Source organism: Seriola dumerili, unplaced genomic scaffold, assembly GCF_002260705.1.
Source record: "Seriola dumerili isolate Sdu_G_001 unplaced genomic scaffold, Sdu_1.0 BDQW01000134.1, whole genome shotgun sequence".
In the NCBI taxonomy this organism is placed as follows: domain Eukaryota; kingdom Metazoa; phylum Chordata; class Actinopteri; order Carangiformes; family Carangidae; genus Seriola; species Seriola dumerili.
The window spans coordinates 1791207-1812741 of NW_019174389.1; the positions used below are offsets into that span (position 1 = coordinate 1791207).

A 21535-nucleotide genomic window follows, 5' to 3' on the forward strand; every position below is an offset into this window, starting at 1 on the left:
GAAAAAAACATTTAGCCTGTTAATGATTTTAAGTGACTTATAAACAACTAAAGCATAAGTATTTTAAGGGGAAATAATTGTTACAAATAAATAAAAAAGATATATAGTATTCACTGGAAAAAAAAAAAAAGCTGTAGGAAAACACATATCTATTCCAGTGGAATATCAGATTAACATCAAGTCTCAAAACAACAAGGGATATCTTTGAATGGACAGATCTGTTGTAGTAATGCCAATCTTTGTTTACGTAAAGTGTTATGTGCTAAATAGTGTACAGTGGGTCAGTACACTCCTGGGCTGTAAAAAAAAAAAAAAAGAAGAAATATTTATACTGGATCAAAACTGAATCAGTCACATTCTGAACCAAATCCAATGATGTCCTAGTTCACTAACACTGTCAGGGTCTGTGATTTAGATGTTTGACCTACACAGCTTTACTCTACAAAATAGACTAACATAAATAATAAAAAAGACTGTTGGACTCTGTAACTAAAAGACCATTCTCAAAGATTTGATAACATAACTAAACATATTTCAAAAGAATTCAACTGTGAACCAGTTTCAAACATGAACAGGAGAACCAAACTCACATTTTAAGACTTATCTACTTATCTACTGTTCTTTATCACACTTACCTTTTCCAGCTATCATGCAAGCCTGAACACGCATGATTGTGTGTGTGTTGAAGGTGTGTCTCCAGGGCTCTGTAGGTGACACAAATAAGTCTCAGAGAGAGCAGTGGGGCCTGTAACTAGTGAAGTGCCAACGTGGATGACAGAACCCATGGGTGGTCACCATTCTCAGCTGAGCCTGCCTGGTGCACACCCTGCAGAATTTGACATATTTTTGTTTGTTTGTCAGTTCATCTGTTATGCTTTTTAATCTGTGTTACCCATATTCTTTATCTTGTTGGATGACAATGTTCTTTCTTTTCTTTTTTTTTTTTTTTTACCAGAACGCCCTGTGAACCGAAACGTCCCAACTGCAACATAGCATTACCAATCATCTAAGAAAAGTCAGTTTGGACAGCTCAGTCATCACATTTTGTTGCTGGATCTATGAGACAGAATGAGACTAATATCATATAACACTTGTGCCCAAACTGAATAGTCCCATGCCCAAAATGACACCCCTCAACACAAGGGACAAGGGGCAACCCTAGTGACCTCAGTGTAAATGCCCCTCTGGTTGGCCTAAGTGCCCCTCTGGCAGACCCATGTGTTGTCCTGGTTGACATAAGTGCATTCCCAGCGTGTCCTGTGGTTGCTCCAGCTGCTCCTTTGATAAGCCCAAGTGCTGCTCCAGAGACCCTCTGGTTGGCCCTTCTAGTTGGCAAGTGTCCCTCTGATTGGCTGGCCAAGGTGGTTGTCCTTGTAGTTGTCCCAAGTGCCCACAGTTTGCCCACATGCCTCTCTAGTTGGCCTAAGTACCCCTGTCATTGGCTTATGTGCCCCTCTGGATGGCCTGAATCCTCTGCTAGTTGGCCTTAGTCCGCCTCTGGTTGGCACAAGAGCCCTTCTGGGACAAGTGCCCTTTTGGTTGCTTCAAGTGACCCCTCTGGTTGGCATGAGTGCCTTTCTGGTGATCCCAAGTGCTTCTGTGGTTGACTCAAGTGCCAATCTAATGTGACCTTCAGGCTATATAAACCATACAACTAGACATAAGCCTGCCCCTTCACCATGGAGCCGTGTTTTTCCTCCCTGACCCAGAGAAAACCTGTGGATGCTACTGATCAGATGATCAGTTGTGCTCCATTGAATTGCATCACATCACACTGTACCTAAGCAACTCAACTTTGGGTTCAACAAACATCATTCTGAAATGCCACACTTCAGTAAGGGGGGTGGGGGTGGGGTGTTGTGTGCTGGGGCGTGGAGAGTTCAGATGGGGCGTGCTAGAGTAGTTGTCCGGGCAGGAGGGTATTGTAGGCCGAGAGAGGCTGCTCTTCTGAGGCAGGTCAACTCCATAGTGGGGAGGGAGCCAAAGAGAGAGAAAAGACACAGAGAGAGTAAAAGAGAAACAGATGTAGCTCAACTGTTGTGTAAGTTGAGAGGAGACAGCCCAGCCTGGGGGTGTGTGTGTGTGTGTGTGTGTGTGTGTGTGTCTGTGTGTGTGATTTGTGTCCTGACTTGACCTCTCCAGCAGCACTGATAAGACATCCAACAGGCATGACACACACACATACTGATGTGATTCTCTCTCTCTTCCCCTCTCTGTTTTATCTTTACTGTTTCTGGCCGTGCTGCTGACCATCGCTGCTCCTCGCTTTGTAATTTATGCAACGCTGGAACCGATTAGCCCCATATGACTTAAGCTTAGGTTAGTTACATTCCACATCAGTCTTTGCTCCTTGCAGCCTTTGTGCTGTCACATTTTCTGGCTCCAGGAGCGCTCGTTAACCACCTCTGACATTATTTTAGTATCCATCAATGCAGCGCTAGATATATATTACCCAAAGCTCCATTTATGTCATGTGATGTAAGCAGTCTTGGGAAACGGAGCTAGACAGAACAGAGTCTGTGAGTAAGAGTTTTGTTGGAGACCAAAGCGTGTCAGAGCTGCAGGTCCCTGACATCTCAAGTGGGGTTCATTAAGAGAGTTTTCTGTCATCCTGTCAAACCCTCTGGTGCTGGGAGGAGACGACTAAAGTGAAAATTCAGGGAATTTCAGGCATTCGAAATAGACTCACAGGTTTACTTCTGATGCTTCATGCGATGAACTTGACAGCCTGATAATATCTTATGACCAACTCTGCAACGTCCAGAAACAATAAGAGCCCTTTTTACCCCGCTATACCACAGGCAATGGTTACTACAGTCTGCCTTTGTGTTGCTCAAAGCTGTTACTACATGCAGTGCGAATCTATTTATGGCCTTTCACTCAGCCTGGCAATGGCTCGCCCACAGCCATATTCCATGATTTATATGAAAAATGCCCCTCTCCACCCAGCTTGGGTTTGTGGTTAGCTGTGACTGGCACGCGACTCATGGTATTTCCTCCAGAATGATAGTAAGAGAGTCACACACCGGCACTCTCAGGCATAAACAAGGTCTTCTTGAAAGGCACACAGGATGTAAACACTGAGGAGGACAAAGAGAGAAAGAGGGAGAGAAAGGGAGAGAGAGGGAAAAAAAATGTGGACAAAGTGAAACAGCAACAGAAAGAAGAAAGAAAGAATGAGGTGAGGCAGGTTTATTTGTCTAACACCGTTCAGACACAGAGGCAATAGCTTTTAATAATTGTACATTATTCCAGTGATTCACTCGGGGCGGCCATCTCAGTGGAAAGAACCCTGATTCTTTGACTTTGACCGTTTAAATCTGCTCTTTCTTTTCCTCAACAACTACAGCGTGCAGTCTGTCTTACAAGAGAAAAACATTTTATACACATCAACCCAGCAGTGAATTCATAATCTCTCTACACAGACTGCAGCTGTACACTTCCACACATCAACAGGATGGTGTAACTGTAACTTTGCTGGGTTGTGGTACAGTACATTTTCTGGTTTTGGAACAATGGCGATCATTTGCAGGTTTAAGCCCCAACTTAATACCCACAAGGCCACAAAGATTGTCTGCGCTCTCTTGTGGATGGAGCTGCCCTGGGATGTTTTTTATGACTGACAACTATGGGGTTGTGGTTTTCTGGTTTTCCATTGAGAGAGCTGTTCATCTTAAAATGCTGAATGGCCAATTTAGCTCCTGGGAATTAGATGGTTTTCTTTTTTGAGTTTGTTGTTATCAAAATGTCCCATTTGTTTAGTGAAGGAGTTCCCTTCAGTTTTTTTTATTTTTTTTATCTGTGCAGCAAATGGGCACACATATAAGTATTCATTACTGCTTGGCTCCAGCTTGCCATAAGTCATGAGGGTTTAAAGTGTTACTCATCAATGGCGGGGGAATGGGGAAAAAGGTGGGTCATTCAACCGGTGATGGAATTATTCAGCAGTGTATTAGATTCTGTGTCCCCTCCACTCATGTGTGTCATAAGGTGTTTCACGCTTGTTTACGTTTTGTCCAGGAACATATCGGTTACCTGAGCCCCGGCCTAATAATCTGCATCCAGGGCACGTGTGTGGGCGAGAGTCAAGTATCAGCAGCACATTTGAAAACAACACCATCAACAACACTCAGTGCGGCTGACAAACACTGGTCGCCGATCCTAACAAAAGCAGCATGTGTGTTTGGAAAAGTCTGGCACCCAGTTGCAGGTGGAGGCAGTCCGTCTCTGTGATCCAACCGCAGGAGTTGTCGTGTCGCTGTTGCGGTCCAAGATTTGTATTCTGATAATAGAGTCAACAAGAGCATCATTGTCTGGTTTTTGGTGTAGGGGAGGGTCTTCTCAGCCTCCTGGTTGTTCCTCACTACATTTCCTCTACAGTGTCCCTTTGAGTCTTTCTTTTTACATTTACATATCAGAAATTTAGCTTGTTGTTTTATCAACACGAGAAATATTCCAAGATGGCTGTTTTTTAAGCAGTGAACGGAGAAGTTCGTAGCTTTCTAAGTGTCTGCTTTTTGGCTGATTTCTTCATCTGCACACAGCTGAGAAGCAGAAGTGGAAAAAAAAAAAAAAAAATCAACCAGTGATATATCCAGCAGAGAACAAAGCAAAGGAAATCACAACCAAAACCCTCTTTTTCAAATTTATAGCTTAGATCTTTTAAACAACCAAAAATTTTTTTGTTTGTTTTTGTCTCCTCTTTGTTGTGGTAAACACTTTTATTTCAAGTTATCAATTATTGAAGTTTAAACGCGGAGTTTGTAACCTCCCCTCACTTCTTTCATCCTCAAATTCATTGTCTCAACTTTTATTTTTGAAGGTTTTACATGGATAAAGAGGCTATAAAATTTGTTTATGTTTCATTACAGACATAAAATGTCCTCAGTTACATTAAAAAAATGTTCAATAACAAAATGTTTACAACCACAAAATCTTTAAATATATGCAGTTGAGAGTCACAGTTATCAGACCTGTTTGATTTGATATTTGCTTTTTGACTATTTTCTGGTTCTCTTATTACCCACATTAGGACATTGTCACTAAAACAGCAATTTAATATACTTCTCTTAATAGTGTAATGACCTTTGTTAACAGTCGTATCCATCTGCTGTTCTACAGGATTAATAAAACATCAAAACCAGAGAGGGGGCTACTCCTTGAAATCATTAAATGTGAGCAAGACAATAAAATTGAGATTAAAAAGCCAAAGAGCACATTGGAAATGGTCCAGTCTCTTCTTGTTTTCAGTCTAAACCTGGGAATGACCCAGAGACCCTTGCCCAAGAATCACACTGTGCAGCTCATGAGGGGATTAAACGGTCCAGGATTGGATAAAATCTTAATTCTTTCTCTATATAACGCATGTGTTGTGGTATCGACTGGGTAGTCTCTTTTAGCTGAGGGATATAAAAAAAAAATCCCTCCACTATTGCTCCTAATAATGTTGTGAGGTTAGCACTCTGTGGCTGGCCAAATGTGTGTGTTCTGAGCGACTCATTTATTGACTTAGAGAGTTCAGGGAGGAGCTCATGTCAATAAGCTGGCCTGCCCCATGCTGGCTGCACCATATGGAGAGGTCTGGTTGTAATTCGTGGGACAGGCCAGGGCATAGTGCCAGGGAATTAGAGAGGCGGGCGGCAGGAGACATTTTAATTTGTGCTGCCATGTGCAAAGGCATGCACCTCCAGCCTGGGTCGGTTCCTGTGATTAGGCCGACTAGCGTATTCTTAGAAGAGGGGAGGAGCAGCAAAACATGGGGAAATAAAGCAAAACCCAGGAAATGCTATTGATTGTTTGAAATGACATAGAAGGTCTTAATATAATCCTGCGACATGGTTTTATAGTAATGTGATGTTGTCTTAGAGCAGCATCCCGACCCCATCAGCATCAGATGGCAGTTAGTTAGAGACCGTTTCACTGAAGGCACAATCATGTAACACACCACACTAAGATCAGAGATGCACCTGATTTAAAGCTCCAGTTATCAATATTTTACATTTATGATATCTAAAAATGCCATGTCTAATGATAACAAGGTTGCTCATTGTGTCAAATTCAAAGAGAATATCAGCCAACTCTGCAGTTCCCCTCAATTTTAGCCTCTTTTACGTCATTGTTTTGGCTGAACACCCTGCAAATGATGCACTAATTAACCCTGTCTCCAGCAGCATGCAGCTGTTTTCAGCTACTGATAAACCAACCATACATTTACACCAAACGCCAAATAGCTAGTTGGCAACTAGATGTCAAATTAAGCATTAGCAGCTAAAGGGACGGATGCAGTTTTTCCCTCAGCAATTTGTTGAGACCAAAACAGAGCTAAAAGGATATTTGCTGGGTGACCAGAAACAAGACTCCAAATGAACGATAACCTCTGTGTCTGCTTGATGTTTGAATAGGCAACACATTCAACATGCATTATGAAGTCTATAGGTGCACAACGGAGAGTATGTTATGTTCATTTGGAGTCCAATAGTCACTCTTTTGTTGCTCTGTTTTTGGTCTTCACCACCTCCTGAGGGAAATCTGTGGCTCTGTAGCAGCTAAATGAATTCTCTCCAGCTAGTCGCTAAGTTCCTCTTCACATTGTTACATTTTGACATTCTCATTTGAGACATCCTTATTACGAATAAATGAATTATAACTGCTTTAAAGTGATAATCAAATTCGTATTTTTTTGGTAACACCTTTGTTAACAATTTGTCACTGCTTTGGGGTTTTGTACCGGTGCAGCTGATGTAATAAAGGCCCAGGTCCAACATGTTGAAATAAAGTCACCCATCGTAGACCGCAACAATATTTCTTCTGCCACATGTTGCTGCCTCTGGAAACATCAAATCTATTCTGCATCCTGCAGGAAAGCATTTGTTCTGGGACAAAGGGATCCTTTCACAGGTGTTTACAATATTGTCATCAGCATTGAATGGTAGACTATTCATCAGGATCGGGGAGCAAATAATGGGAAATTCATATAAAATACGTCATAGAATGGTACTACGGACTTGATTTATTCACTATTTTCCAGAGAGTGTGTTTATTTCAATAAAATTACAGAATAGAATAAAATGACACTGCCTAAACATGATGGATACAAGTCTGTTTTAATGTTAATTCAGTATTTTAGTGATTTCATTTGAAATCAGAAGCAGGTGTAGTATGATTTGTCATGTAACAGTGTCACATTAAGCTCTGTGTCTCTGATTATCTCATCATCCAGAGTCAACTGGTATAATTCTGAGGATGGATTTGGTCCAGTGGGACTCGCTGCTGTCTCTCCTGGCTCCGGCAGTAAGGGAGCACCTTCACATCTCCACGGTGACAGATTCCCATGAAAGGAGCAGAGCAGCACACTCAAAAGCCACTGAAGATGAAGAGCTTTGTTCTGAAATGAGACATCCAGGAAAAAAGACCAACTCCTTCAATCAGAAATTCATTCAGATCATGAATCTGCTGTAGAAAATGTTGCTAATTAGCATTTTCCACCAAAATCAAGAAACATGTACGTTGTTTTTGTAAAAGAATGAGCTCAGTTAAAGCTTTGATGTTTAAAGGCCCTCACTTTGCTCGGAGCTGTGATTTATGCTCAGTAATTCTGTGTTGCAACCGAGAGGCGATCGAATTCACCGGAGGCTTGTCAGGTGTAAAAGCTGTAAGCATTCCTCTGTTTCCTAGACAATGGGATTACGGGATATAGACAGTGAGATAGGCAGCCTGGGCATAGGGGAGGACCTCGCTCTCATTAGTGAGCTGGGGAGAGGATGGCAATTACCACTATAAGTCCCACAGGAAAACAACTCTACAGGGATTTGTTAGGTGTGTGATCCACTGTACGTAAAGGTGACACCTCTTCCTCATGTGAGAGACTGCTGCATGGATGTAGGTTTTCCTAGTAAAGAGCTCTGCTAATGATAAAGAGAATCTTACAGGACTTTAATTTCTTTTTGTTTGAGTTCACAGTTAGAATTCACCACGTCATATGAGGATATTTGTATGAGGCATTAGAAGTTTATCCAGGAGAATTAGCTTATCATTTATTTGTTTAAAACAGATAGTCATAGTCTTGGCCAACATTCACATCATCATTCATATCAATTAAAACAGTATTTTATTCACTGGGTCAATTGCTGAGATATGGGAAACAACTTTGAAACAAGCCCAGAAGGCAAACAACTTATTGAGAAGTTCTTGCACTTCTTTCAAAGTTCCAAAAAAAAACAACAAAAAAAAACAGAAAAGTAATGGTTTAATGCTGAGCTACTGAACTTATCATACCCGTGTGTGCATAATATTTTACAATGCAACAGATGAAAATAACATTTCATTTTTGGTTTCAGTTCAAACAAGTGGCCTAGATAATTGCTTTTAACTGGCAGTCTAACCACTCCTGCTGCCCTATCGAACTCTGCTGTAAAGCTCTTTTATGTTTGGCTCCGTCACTGATGTAACAACATGCAGTAAGTGGGCACAACAGTGGGCATGGAAGCTATAATTATGAAGAGAGAAAAGCCCTTTAAAGATTGGTTATCTTCAGCAACATTCAAATTTTTGTTAAATGTAAAAGCACGTTTAAATGTTTAATCTCTGACCAGAACCTATAGAAATATTAATACCACTTTATCATACGACTACCCCTATAAAGGACAACTAGATTATTAATTTGGTTGTTAACATTTTATAAGGGTTAGGGTTATAAATTATAACACAGTTTTCATACACTGATGCAGGCTCACTATTTGACAAGATCGAGTTAATGCTTACTACTCATGTTTCTAATGATTTATTACCATATAGAAAGCCTTATTGTAAAGTGTAAAACACATCACCACTTTTGAGTTACTAGTATTTATAACTGGTACAAGGGAGCCTTACGGTAACTCATTAATAAATGATGATGGGTTACAATAAAGCTCCCTTTTACCAGTTATAAATACTAGTAACTCATTAATAAATGTCATGGTAAACAATATTGCCAAGGCCTTCGAGTATGAATCTGGTAATTTGACAAGATAACTTGATAATTTGATAATTTGATCTGCAAAAATGAAACTTTTAGACCATTATGATGCTGACGGTGGTTAATTGCTAGTAGCTTAACAAATATGTGAAGAAGCAGCAGGTACAAGTGCTGGATGATGGAGAAAACAAAGAAAGCTAGGAAACGAATGCCATATTAGGCTTAACAGTACAGATAAATGTAGGCTCACTATTTGGCAAGCAACAGGTCACTGTTGCCCTTTTTTTTAATCTAATGTGTTATAACAGCTTATACATGATTTATAAAATGTTAACAAGCTAATTAATTAGTTGTATAGGTGTAATAAGTGGTACTGAAATATCTATTAATTTAGGATCATCTCTTAATGGCAATATTACAATATGAGTGCTTTGCACACAAGCACATCAGAAACCAGTGTTAGTGTTACTCAGGATGAAAAATGTGTGTCTGTGTGTGTCTATTCGTGAGAGTAAGAGCGGCTGTGCATGCGTGTGTGTGTAAGTGTTGTGGGAGAGCCGATTCAGTGTTGCTAATGACTGCCTTCCCATGAGCTTAATCAAAGATTTGTACATTTAATTGCTGTCAAGTCAGCGCTCACCACCTGCCACGTCTTGCCACACATGTGCTCACCCCCTCTCTGGGAGCATTTCCAGCTCCATCTATCATCCCTGGCTGAAGGCTGAGACAACACAGCCTGCTGGGCAACCTGCACTCAGCCATCCAGCCGGGCCCAGCCAGGCCTGCGCAGCATGGACCCGGAGAGCCTGCTCAGCGCGGCGGGAGGTCTGTCAGCACCTGGGCCTTACAGTGCCGAGCCATTCCTCACATTATTAAAAACAGACTAGCCCAAAACTGACACAGAATAAAGCCACTGAGATTTATGTTTTTGTTTTCCCCTCTCACGGAAGCATTCACATGGCCGTGCGCAACCTGGCTGTGACATGAGATACGTATGAAAGCAGAGGAGCTCTGTGAAATGCCGCCAACCTTGCACCTCTTTAGGCCTCACCCTTACTCCCACGCTAACTGCTATCACTGCGTGTGAGAATTGGTGGTCTGCTTTGTCCCTCAGCACAGCCCAGGATGGAATGTGGGCCTGATCTGTTATCAGTCTCGGCTTGTTTTCCCAGCTGATGCCCACAGGCCTGGTGTAACGCAGCCACACTCTTGCACGAGCTGCGCGAGGATCTGTCAGGACTGTTCGCTAATGCCTCTCACCTTTGGATTTGTGGGGCTATTACAGTATGCATGACAGACATTATTAGTCCCCAGAGGCCTGAGCCTCCCTGGGAGCTACAATACAACACCAGGTGGATTTTGACAGAGTGGGAGGCTTGTGCTGTGCACACTGCCAGACAGGATCCAGGGAGGCATGTGGAGGCTGTTTTATAGCTTGTTGGTCATAAGTGGTTGTTCGATGAGCACCTCATAGTATTCAACGCAGTGATCCCTTTATCTGACACCTGCAACTCCAAATAACTCTATAATGTTACGTAACAAATGGATTTATTGGTGTTAATAGAAACGCAAAAAAGTGGTTAAATTGACAGCTTGTGGTGAATATCTTTGGCTGATGTAAATCTTACATGCTATTACATTTACAGACCTGATGGATCGTTTTAAAAAAGTATGAATTCATTAGCATTTATTCAGTCATCAAGTCTGTAGTTATAAATATTATTGAGTCAGTAAACAAAGGTTATATAAATTCTTAATATTTGAATAGTGTAGCCTAACATGAAGTTTTATTTTGAAAAGTTGTGAGGTTTTCACACAGCATTTGGAAGCAATTTGAGCTTTAATTTTTTTTGGTGGTGATTATCATCTGAATTATTACTCATCCACTTTCCATCTGCCAGATTGTCACATGAGCACTTACAGTATCTACTTGACAAAAATCAAACAGAAACCTTAAAAAGTAGAACACACAACACCAACATTTCACACGGGAGCACGTACAGTGCGGCGGTGGCTCAGGTGTTACAGTTAATCCAATGTTATATTCATCCTTGAAAGTTTGCTAATTGCCCCATACAAGGCTCCAGGCTAGACAGAAGAAAACAGGCCTGACCTGTACGGTGGGAGTCGCTTTGAATGTAAGCCGGCAAGTCTGGACAGGGCCTTCTGTAGCCTAGCATCTCCTGGGGCCAAAGCACTGCATGCAAGTGATCCAGACCTGCTCCCATGGGTCCCTGTGCCGGGGAGCAGGTGGAAGACCTAGCTGCCTGTTTGACTCCCTGAGCTCCTCTGTGGCCCGGGCTTTTCACTGCCTAGAGGAAAGAAGAAAGGTGACAGGCCTTCCAGCAGGCTCTTATTTCCTTCACATTCTGTCAGCCAAGAGATTTCCTTGATGGAGATTTGAAGCTAAATAGAATATATTATGTGTGATTAAAGAAAGTGAAGACTGTCTTGTAGTACTGACTGCTTTTAAACCCACATTTAAGACTTTCTTGATCTTGAGGTTCCTAATTTCAAATCTGAGCTCAGCAGAGGAAAATCAGTCACATTAGCTGATATTAACATATTAATGGAATCTCTCTCTCTCTCTCTCTCTCTCATACCAGCACCTGCAAATGTTGAATTGAGTGGCTATAGATATTTTAGGTTATCATAGGCTTTTTTTTAACCCACTGTATTATATTGTATTGTATTGCTGTATTGTATTTAAATATTGATTATTGGTTCGATGTCTGTTGTATGCTTTTAGTCAGTTACAGCTTTGTGTGTTCTTTTTTATGTTGTTTTTTGTATCAAATTTGACCCACTGAGAAATACAGCCATTCACTTTCTTGTTGAGAATGACATAAAAACATTGACACCATTCTCATTTTGGTCCGTTTAGTATGTAACTGGAGCCTTGAGCTTTAGAAGCTCTAGAAGGTGGATGTTGTTACTCTTAGACAGAGCTGTTTCTCTACGTTTACAGTCTATTGCTAAGCTCAGCTAACAGGCTAACAGCTGGATCCAGATTCATATTTACCGGATTATGACAATGTCAATCTTACATAATGTGTCAACCTTCTCATCTAGCTTTGGGCAAGAAAGCGACTAGGTGTGTTTCCCAAACTATTCCTTTAAGACTGCAACATGTAATTTACTGTCCTGAATCCTGAGTGAACAGCTCTGCACGGTTGGCTGGTGGTTGAATGAATCAATAAATCAATCAATGAAAAATGCCACTTCTACTGAATGAAAAAAAAAATTATATCAAATTATTTTCTCAGATACTGTATCTAAAGAAGAATGACATCAGATGAAAGTACAATGCAGCAGCACAGATTCTTGACGACTGTATGAAAACATACAGTTTTACTTGGACTTGGATCCACCTCCTCATATTTCATAGAGCAGTTCAATTTTTACTACATCAAAAGACTGATGCTGCAAATGCGTTCATGGTGATTATATTGTTTATTGTTATTGCATAACGCAGCACATTCCTGCCCCTGATTCATCTGACTCCGTTGTGTGTTTCTCTATCTTTCGAGCTGTAACCTGGACAATATGGAACCAGACAACCCAGTTTGGGGGCTGCACCAGCGGAGAGAGGAGGCTCGACCATATGGCTGCTCTTCAGGGAATAAAAAAAAAATAGATAGAGTTCACGATCTCGCTCATATCGTGACAGCAGATGCAATCCGAGTGATCTGTTTCGCTGACTCACATGCTTGGGCCACCCACGTATGAGAGCGCCAAGCTAAAATCACACACTGTTTCCACGACAACCATAATTTATACCTTCAAAACAACTTTTTCTTTCATCTCACACACACAAAAAAAAAAAATGTAATTAGAAACTGGCATCTGGACTCACAATGTCAAATACTGGATTTTTTTTTTTTTTTGCAAAGTTTTAGCAATATAAGCACAACACAGTGACCATGTTCCTTTCTTAGAGAGGAGCAGACTTTGCCCAACAGGTTCATGAAAGTTGAATAAAAATGAGGGTTGTGAGTAAAAACCTTTGAAGTCAGATCTTTTTAATAATTTGGCATGTCGCCTTTACGGATGTTGAACTCAGGCAAAGGCAAAAACAGCACAAATCCACATAAATCACAATGCAGTGAAGTGGAAAAGTGTTTTGTGAAGGCCTGATCCTCCATTCTTGAATTTTTATCTGACTTCCTACTGTGATTTCCTATTTCAGGTCAAAAACAGTTTCCTACTTCTTGATCCGTCTGTAGCATTTCATGTGTTGGAGCCAAGATATCACTTAAGAGAAAGTCAAGACCTTTTGGCGAATGAATGGGAGGAAATGGCTGGAGAGTTTACCCACCATGCCAGTCATTCCAAAATAACAGCCTTTCTTTGCGTCTGTGCGCTCAGGTTAAATACCAAGGCTTGTTTTCTCTGCATGGATTTGATTTGCTTCCATGATTTGAAAGTGACCGTTTAAAAAAGCATTCTGTGGAAAGTTTTCAGATCTCTCTCTCCACCCCCCCCTCAGTGAAAACAGGGCCCGATCTGGCCCCGGCCCCCGGCTTGTTGGGACAGCTGCTCAGATGATCTGAGCTCTCCGCAGGTTCCATGATTCATTTTCTGAGTCAACACCACGAACTTGAGCTTCAGCCTTGATGCAGTCGTGATTCACTGGCAGATTTGTAAATTTGAATGATTACTCAATTTGATGTGTACAGCATAAATACTTGAGTGTTTACCTCACATGGTGCGCGTGTAAGAAAGGCCAATAAAACAAGAAACAAAAACACGTGCAGTATAAAAGTTTAGAAAATTATATATAATTCTGTCATTTTTCCAAAACAAGAACACTGCGAGGCTTTGATGAATCAAAAAGTTTTCTCTCGACTGCTACGTTCCAACTGGCCCACAAGGCACATTTCGCTTCTTGTTTGTTGTCATGGGATTTGAGTTTTACAAATTATTTTTAGATAATAAAGATTTTTCTGCAGTATTCAGTGTATAATTATTACTGCTCTTTTCTTGTGACAACAAGAGAAGAGCAGCTGAGGCAGAGCTACAGCTGACAGTCATGCATTTGGTCATTTGTGAGGTCCAGTTTTTTTTTGTTTTGTTACCGCTGACAAGGTGGCTGTTTTCAACTGTCTGTCTGTCTGTCTGTCTGTCTGTCACCAGGATTACGCAGTACACAAGTACTGAACTGATTTGCACCAAACTTGGTGGAGGGGTTGGTCATGGGCCAGAGAAGAAACCATTAAACCATAAAGGAATTTTTTTCCCTTTCCTAAACATTGCAAAATAGACATTTACATTTCCTTCAATTTTCAGCAAATAATATATGGATCTTGATGTAAAATTTCAGACATATTAATGGTGTTGAGATCTATGACTTTGTACAGTTTGGTGCAGATCCTGATAATAATCTGGATCTCAGACATGTGGAGGTATGTGTTTTTATGAATGCTGTTCCACTTTCGTTTGTATGTGGAAATAAACGACACAGCAGTTTGTATAAGTGAGAGCAGGCTGATAAACCACGAAGAGAATGTCACAACATGAATGAAAAGATTTCAGATACTTTTAAAAGTCTCATATTTTGTATTAGGTGTAATAACTCAAGCCACTATCCTGTTTCTTGAGAGTTATTTTGTGCTTATTGACATTAAAACAGCCTCACAGCTTCCACAACAAAACTTTGAAATATTGTACTTTCACACGATGATGCAAAACTTTATCTCCTGTTTTTTCCCTCCAAACTAGTAAAATACAAATGACATGTTTCAGAGCTTTCAGCTGAGTCACATAATGACGTTCCTTATGCAGACTCCATAATACAGTTCAATAACACGGCTAATTTATCCTGATCTCCATAAAACACAAAACTTTTACCGGAGCTACATTTTTACATATTTCTACTGTATATTGGCATGGCAGTTTTGTCACTCATTATTTATTCAAAGAATGTAATGACCTAGAAGAATGCACTCTGTAGTGTGAGAAAGCACACTCCTTTTTTTTTTTTCCTCTCACTGAGACGGGGCATTACCAGAAAAGCTTCCAGTCACACCCATATGATGAGGGCGAAGGTTTCAGTGTGGCTGATCTGGATCGCTCTGGTTCTGCTCCTCACCCTGGCCTGAATTAGCAGCCCGTCTTTCAGCCAGTACCTCCCTTACCAGTCTGGCATGGAGAGTGTGTGGGCTGGGACGGATTAATGATGTCAGGCCAGCAGTTTTGTCACTGCCACTCCCAGTCTGCGTATAAAGCCACTAATCACCAATCTACCTTCAGCAGACGACTCCAAGTTCCCCGCTCATGCTAAATATTATTGTTGTGAGTTGTAGGTCTAGTGACTCATACTTTCCATTGACATCTTACTCATTCAGCTGCTACAATGGGAAGGAGTGGCTTTCTGCTGACACAGTGGTACACACACACACATTCCCACACACCAGCCATATTCAACTGTAGTCTGTGCTCTGAAAAGTTCAGCCGGGTCTTACTTTAAAGCAGCATAAGCCTTTCTGAAAACTCTGCCAGTGACTACTGAATTGCAACAGCACCATTCTACCTGTACGACGTACAGTGGCCTGTAAGTGAAACATATCATAAAGTCAAATACGTCAAAATACGTGTTAGCTAGTTAGCTGGGTGGAAAATCCGTGAAGGAGAATATAAAAAAACACAGTGACTGGAGTGATAATCCTGCCTGTCAGGTTTGTTAGTGAGCTGTAATGTTTTGTGATTTTGGTCACCCATGACAATCTATCAGTTTAAAGTTGAAAACAGTATCTGGAGATTGTTTTCCAAAACTGAGACGTAGTCAATCTGGTAGAACTAGCGCTGGCTGACACCAACATAGACATAATGCATCGCCACAGATCTTGGGCTAAAAGCAGCACTTGAGCACACAGCAAACGCTGCAGCTGACGACCAGTTAACTGCTAACGTGCTTGTGCGTTCTGTGCCCGCATGAGCGGAAATTACCGGTCAGTAGTCATGCATGTGTCCTCCAAAAAACATGCAGAAAGATGAAAAAAACAAACCAGCAAACCACAGTCTAAACAGTCATGTCATTTACTCAGAATACCAATTGCAAATCCATCTGAAAAAAAAAAAAAAGAAAAAAGATGCATCTGGCAACATAAAGGTTTGCTTTGTAACAGTGTTGTCAGCCTGTGGTCTTCTGCTTGTGGAAAAAGTTAAGGTGATGGTGTAACATGGAGAAACTTCTCTAAATGCTAATGCCACCTGCCCCCAACTTCAAGTCACAATGCTCAATCTGCCAGTGGCTGTTGGTGAGGACTGAGAAAAGCACATTGCAAACACTACATGCAACCACACATGGGCCCATGGCACCCAAAGGTTCGGTGTGTCAGGGCCCTGAAGCGTGTGGAAATTTAAATGTGAAAGTGGGTTTTAAACCCCAGAAATCTCAGCACAGTGAGGTAAGTGTTGAGTCATTAGAACTGACCAACAAGTCACATCTGAACAGATGCAGTGTATTCTGGTCATTTTATGTCACACACATATTCCACCTTTAAGCTGCTACTATTTTGCTTGTGTGTTGCTTCTACTTACACTCTTGTTTGTGTGTGTGTGTATGTGTGTGCGCACTGTGATTCTCTGTCACTGACTAAGCTTCCTTGGTGCATGTGTGTTAGAGTGCACACTATGGGGAGTCAGCATACAGGCCCACTTCACGTGGTTCGGAAGGTGAAGGGCTATTAGGGGAAAGGTGAGCATGGGACTGCTGCTCCGGGTTACTCAGTAACCGGGGCTCTCTCCTTCCCCTCTCAGGCCTCTAGTGCTGTTTCTGCGCAACCACCCCGACACCTCCTCCCTCCCACCCACCCACCCCCACACACACACACACACACACACACACACACACACACACACACTACAGCTGCATCTCTCCTCTTTCCTTGCATTCTTTCTCTGAAAGAAGAAATTTAGAAACAATATTCTAGTTCTCATAATTATTTCCTTCGTGAAAACCTGAACATTTGTGTGTATAGATAACAATAACATGATCTGAGTTTTACTAAAGGTCCTTTTTAGTATAAAGGTAGGTGTCAGGTCTAGGCTCTATATCAATACTGTAAAAGTATCAAATCACTCAGTCCACAGAGAAATGCACACAGCCTGTATTCAGAAACTGAGCCTTAAAACAAGCTGTCAGGATGTCTGTAACTTTGTGATGTCACAACAAAGTAGTCTTGCTCTCAGCCATGCCCCAAGCCCTGCCCATCTGGACCCACCATCCATCCTTGCAGGATTTGGTTTCTCTGAGTGTTTACCTGAAATCTGCTATATTTTTATTCGATCACAGAGAAAACAGTGAGCCAATCAGAAGAGAGGCTCAGAGCCTCCTCTCTTCCGATTGGCTCACCGATCTGTTGTTACTAGAGCTCCAGAGAGAATCCTGAGAGAAGAGATGTAATACTACACTGAGATAGTTTTAGGTAGTTTAAACCACAAATATATCTTCTTACAGATCAATGCTTCAAATAAAATACAGGAAAAGTGTAAAATATGGGACCTTTAAAGATGCGCAAAGAATCTTTTTCACCCAATTAGTCATAACTAAATAAATATATATACACAGCACACTACAAATCACTGATGTCATCTGTTTACCATAAATATACAGAGGTAGTTTAACTGATCTGAGGATCAGAAACAGATGCTCAAGTTTTAGCTGACACTACAGTGATGGAAGACAGAAGCAGAGCGGATGTTGCCACCGGTTACTGACTTTGCAGCCTCTTGCTGTTGCATCACAGCTTCAAAACACAGCCGTGTGTAAAGCAGCCATAACTTGTGCTCAGTCCTGTGTTCGTTTACCGTCCCTGAGCAGGGACACATGAAAGTAGGGTGACCGGGTCTTTGGCCGTGACCCTGGCGAAAACACTCCTGCCTTTCTTCCTCTACTGCGCACACACACGCACGCACGCACGCACGCACGCACACACGCACGCACACACACACGCACACACACACACACACACACACAACTCTGCCCCGTTCTTTCGCCTCAGGATGGGAGTCACGGGACTATGCTTTGAAGAAGCGCACAGCACGGCCACATTCAGACCAATGAGAGCGGAGACAGTGCTCTCTGTGTGAGTAATGATTGACAGCATGTTGGATTACTCACAGAGGCATTAGTCACGGTGAATTTGTTACATGTTCTTGTCCTCTATTCTGTTAGTGTGAATAGGTCTGTCTGTCTCTCAGGTTCATGGATTTTGTCGTTTGCTGGTGGCAAACCTGGTCATCTTTAAAAAAGTCTGACAAAAAACCACAGGTTAAAAATATACATTCATAATCATGATAAACAATCTGCAAGTGAAGTAAATACATACATCTCTGACTACCACTAGATTTAAATGAATCTTTATCATATTCAAAAACCTCACTTTTGTGCTGCAGATGACTTTGTAAAAGATTTCATGTTCATGCAGGACAAAAAAAACAAACAAACAAAAAAAAAAAGAAAAAAAAAGCAGAAGTTTTTTCATGAGTGACTAAAATCCAACAACAACACAGGATAAATCTGGTCATTAGTGACACAATTCGGAAATTACTGAACGTGCTTGTGTTTGGCCCGGGACTCTGTACAAAGTGTTCATACCAGCAAAAGCAAACATGTTTCTGCAGGGAGGAAAAAGCTTACACAATGAAGTATCGCAGCCACACGCAATACTGTACCAGCATTCTGGGGCACCATCGGGGGGTCCAACCTTTTCCAACAGCGTGAGGGCAAAGCAGCTTCATCATTGGCTAATCTTTGGCCGGAGAGAGCCAGTAATCTCTGTGCGCTCCTCTCATCCCACAACTATCCAAACACTGCGTCGATAGCGTCTCTCTGCTATGCTTGGTTTATCAGGCCACCTGGACGTACATCTGGTCAGCCAGGGAGTACGCCTGTCAATAGCAGTGTCAGATGGACGTGCATTAACAACTGCGTCTTACAGGATGTGTCAAAATCACAAGCAACAAATGCAGATTTTTTTTCCGAGTTGGTTTTTGAAGTTTCTGAAGCCCTGTGCTGTGTTGAGTGCACTGAATGAAATGCTGATTAGGATGATGGGAACAGCAGAGAATCAGAAAGGAAAATTAATTACTGTGCACTTGTGTTTCAGGTCAGTACTTCACAGTGTCTCCCTTCCTGTGCTAATAGACAAATTACATAATAGCCGCCAAAGAGAGAAAGGTTTGACATAAGGTAACCTCTCCAAATAACAAAAGCAATGTGGAGAAATAATTATGAGTAGCTCTGATATGAGGCAGGAGATATTTCAGCCTCATAATAAGATGGATGACCGTACCCTGTGCTTGAAGCAACTAGTGCACAATGCATGGAGAGCATGTTACATAAATAACATCTAATTTCTCTAATGGTCCAAATGAGAATTATGAGGCGTGAGAGTGATGAGTGGCTTAATTAAAACCAAGAATTTGGATGAGGTCCAGAAACAAAGCGTTCTCCAAGTATTGACTGAAGACCACAAAATGACGATGACGACTTGATTTCCAAGGATAAACACATCTCCTACTGCGGAAAGTTTGCGTCCAATGTTTAACAAGGGGGGCAGGGTGTGATGCAACTGTGCATAATCTGCACAGTACAGCACAGTTTGTGAAATGAAGAGCCTAATCAAAACAGATAACACATTAACATTGCACACCTTACAGTGTTCTTACTTTGTAGTTTAGTGGCACAAAGTCCATTATTCCGTCACTGATTTCCTAACTTCCTATCAGACAGGACGTTATCTGTGTGGGAAGATTACAGCTGGAAAGTAGAAGTAGGCATTTTACCTCATTCACGGTGTTCCTGGTAAAGAAACATGCCAGTGATAAAGTTCTTTTTTTTTTTGAGTGTTTCGAATTTCCCTGAGTCTACTGTTTTGTCATTTTAGTTCATCTGAGGTAACCAGTGTGGATGTTTGTATCGATCTTCTTGCTCTATCGAGATCCTGTCTTTCCTCCTTTCTTGAGTCTTTTGTTATTCAAAGAGGTAGAACTGCTCAAAATAGAAGTTAACTGCAGCAAAATTTGACCTGAAATCTTCACAGAAAACTCTGATAGAGCAGCCTGACGTCAGCATTTATCATGTCATGAAGAGGTTTCCCGTATGTATGCAGACGATACTGTTTTATACCTGCATATTTCCTCTGTTTCCATCACAATCGTATGGAGCAACAATCTATAACTGTAAAGCTGGAAAAACTCATGTCGGCCACAACACAAGATTTTATAACTGTGAAAACATCCTTTTGATCCAGGGGTGGGAGCTTGGCCTAAGCTGATAAATCAAATTTAAAAGTTAACAGTCAGTCTTGTGCTTGTGGTCTTGTGCTTGACTACCATTCAAAATTTAGTTGGATGTTAGATATCTACATTTAGACTTGATCAGAAACATTTCCACCACCATTTCACACTGCAAATACATTAGCTAACGTGCAACTTCATGAACTCACAGCAGTTTCTACAATACGCATGGATAAGTTGATAAAAAAAAAAAAATTGGACTGTAAGCCAGGAAGATGTCATCACATGCTCTGAAGAAAATCAATACTTGGGAGTTTTCATAACTTAAATGAAACTCAATAAAGTAAATCAATAAAAACACATCACTATGATGTGGCACAAATCCCTCACTTACAAGCTACCACGTCCTATTTTGAGGAGATGATGAGTCATTTCCAAGTGAGGATGCAACGCGTGACATTTCTAAGCAAAAACGTGGAGAAAGAGCAACATTAGCACAATAGGCATGCAGTAAGACTTGTGATTTCCACAGCGCATTCATTTGAGTCATCTTCCTTTCAAATTTTCTGCTGAGGCAATAGATAAGACTCAACTTGTCATCTGTGGATCGTCATTTACCACCAGCCAGTGAAGTGCAAGAGGAAATAGAGAGAAAAAAAAAAAAAAAACAACTCAATATTGCTGCTATTATTCTTTAACCCAGATTCCTGCTGGTCTCATGCTTCAGCAGGCTAAAGCCTGGCGACCTGTCATATGGAGCGAATGATGGGACGAATGTTTGCCACCCCGCTCACCACTACCTGCCTCTAAGTGGTGACTCCATCACCTCTCACATCTGCTAACTCATTAATACAGCCACCAGCAAGAAAAAGCCCTCACATGCTGAACTCTGCAAGCCCACATGTATCCACGCACAACTTACGTGCCTGTGAGTTTGTGAAGGTGCGCCCGGTGTGTTGTTATTCAATAATCTTGCTTTTCAAACATCATCCCACTTTATGCCAGAGAGTGCTGAGTAAAAACACTCAAGAATCCAGATTGTATCAGAGCGGAGCCAAGCAGAACTGGAAGAGAGAGCCGGTCTATTTAAAGGACTTAAGAGTGCCGTCCAGATGCTGAACTTTGTGGAATTCCATTTATTCCCAGTACTCAATGTCCTGGCCAATGATATCCGAGTAACATCCGGTGAGCTGGGGAAATCCTGGGACTCAGTGCTGGCAGTGCTGCCAAGATGAGGCCTGCTGCCATGAACCTTGATGTCAGATAGCAGAAATGAAAAGCTGCCTCTCAGGACTGAGAGCATTACAACAGAAAGGATCAATATTCACTTTATCT

General features: G+C 41.5%; 1 long non-coding RNA gene across 1 annotated transcript; it reads right to left on the reverse strand.

Moving 5' to 3' along the window:
- Positions 1 to 7031: 7031 nt before the first annotated feature.
- On the reverse strand, positions 7032 to 21356 carry LOC111224468. Its single transcript, XR_002665224.1, has 3 exons — positions 21123 to 21356; positions 18635 to 18850; positions 7032 to 7384 (listed from the first exon to the last, which is right to left on the reverse strand). It is a non-coding gene; the product is annotated as an uncharacterized LOC111224468 (long non-coding RNA).
- Between the last annotated feature and the right edge of the window lie 179 nt (positions 21357 to 21535).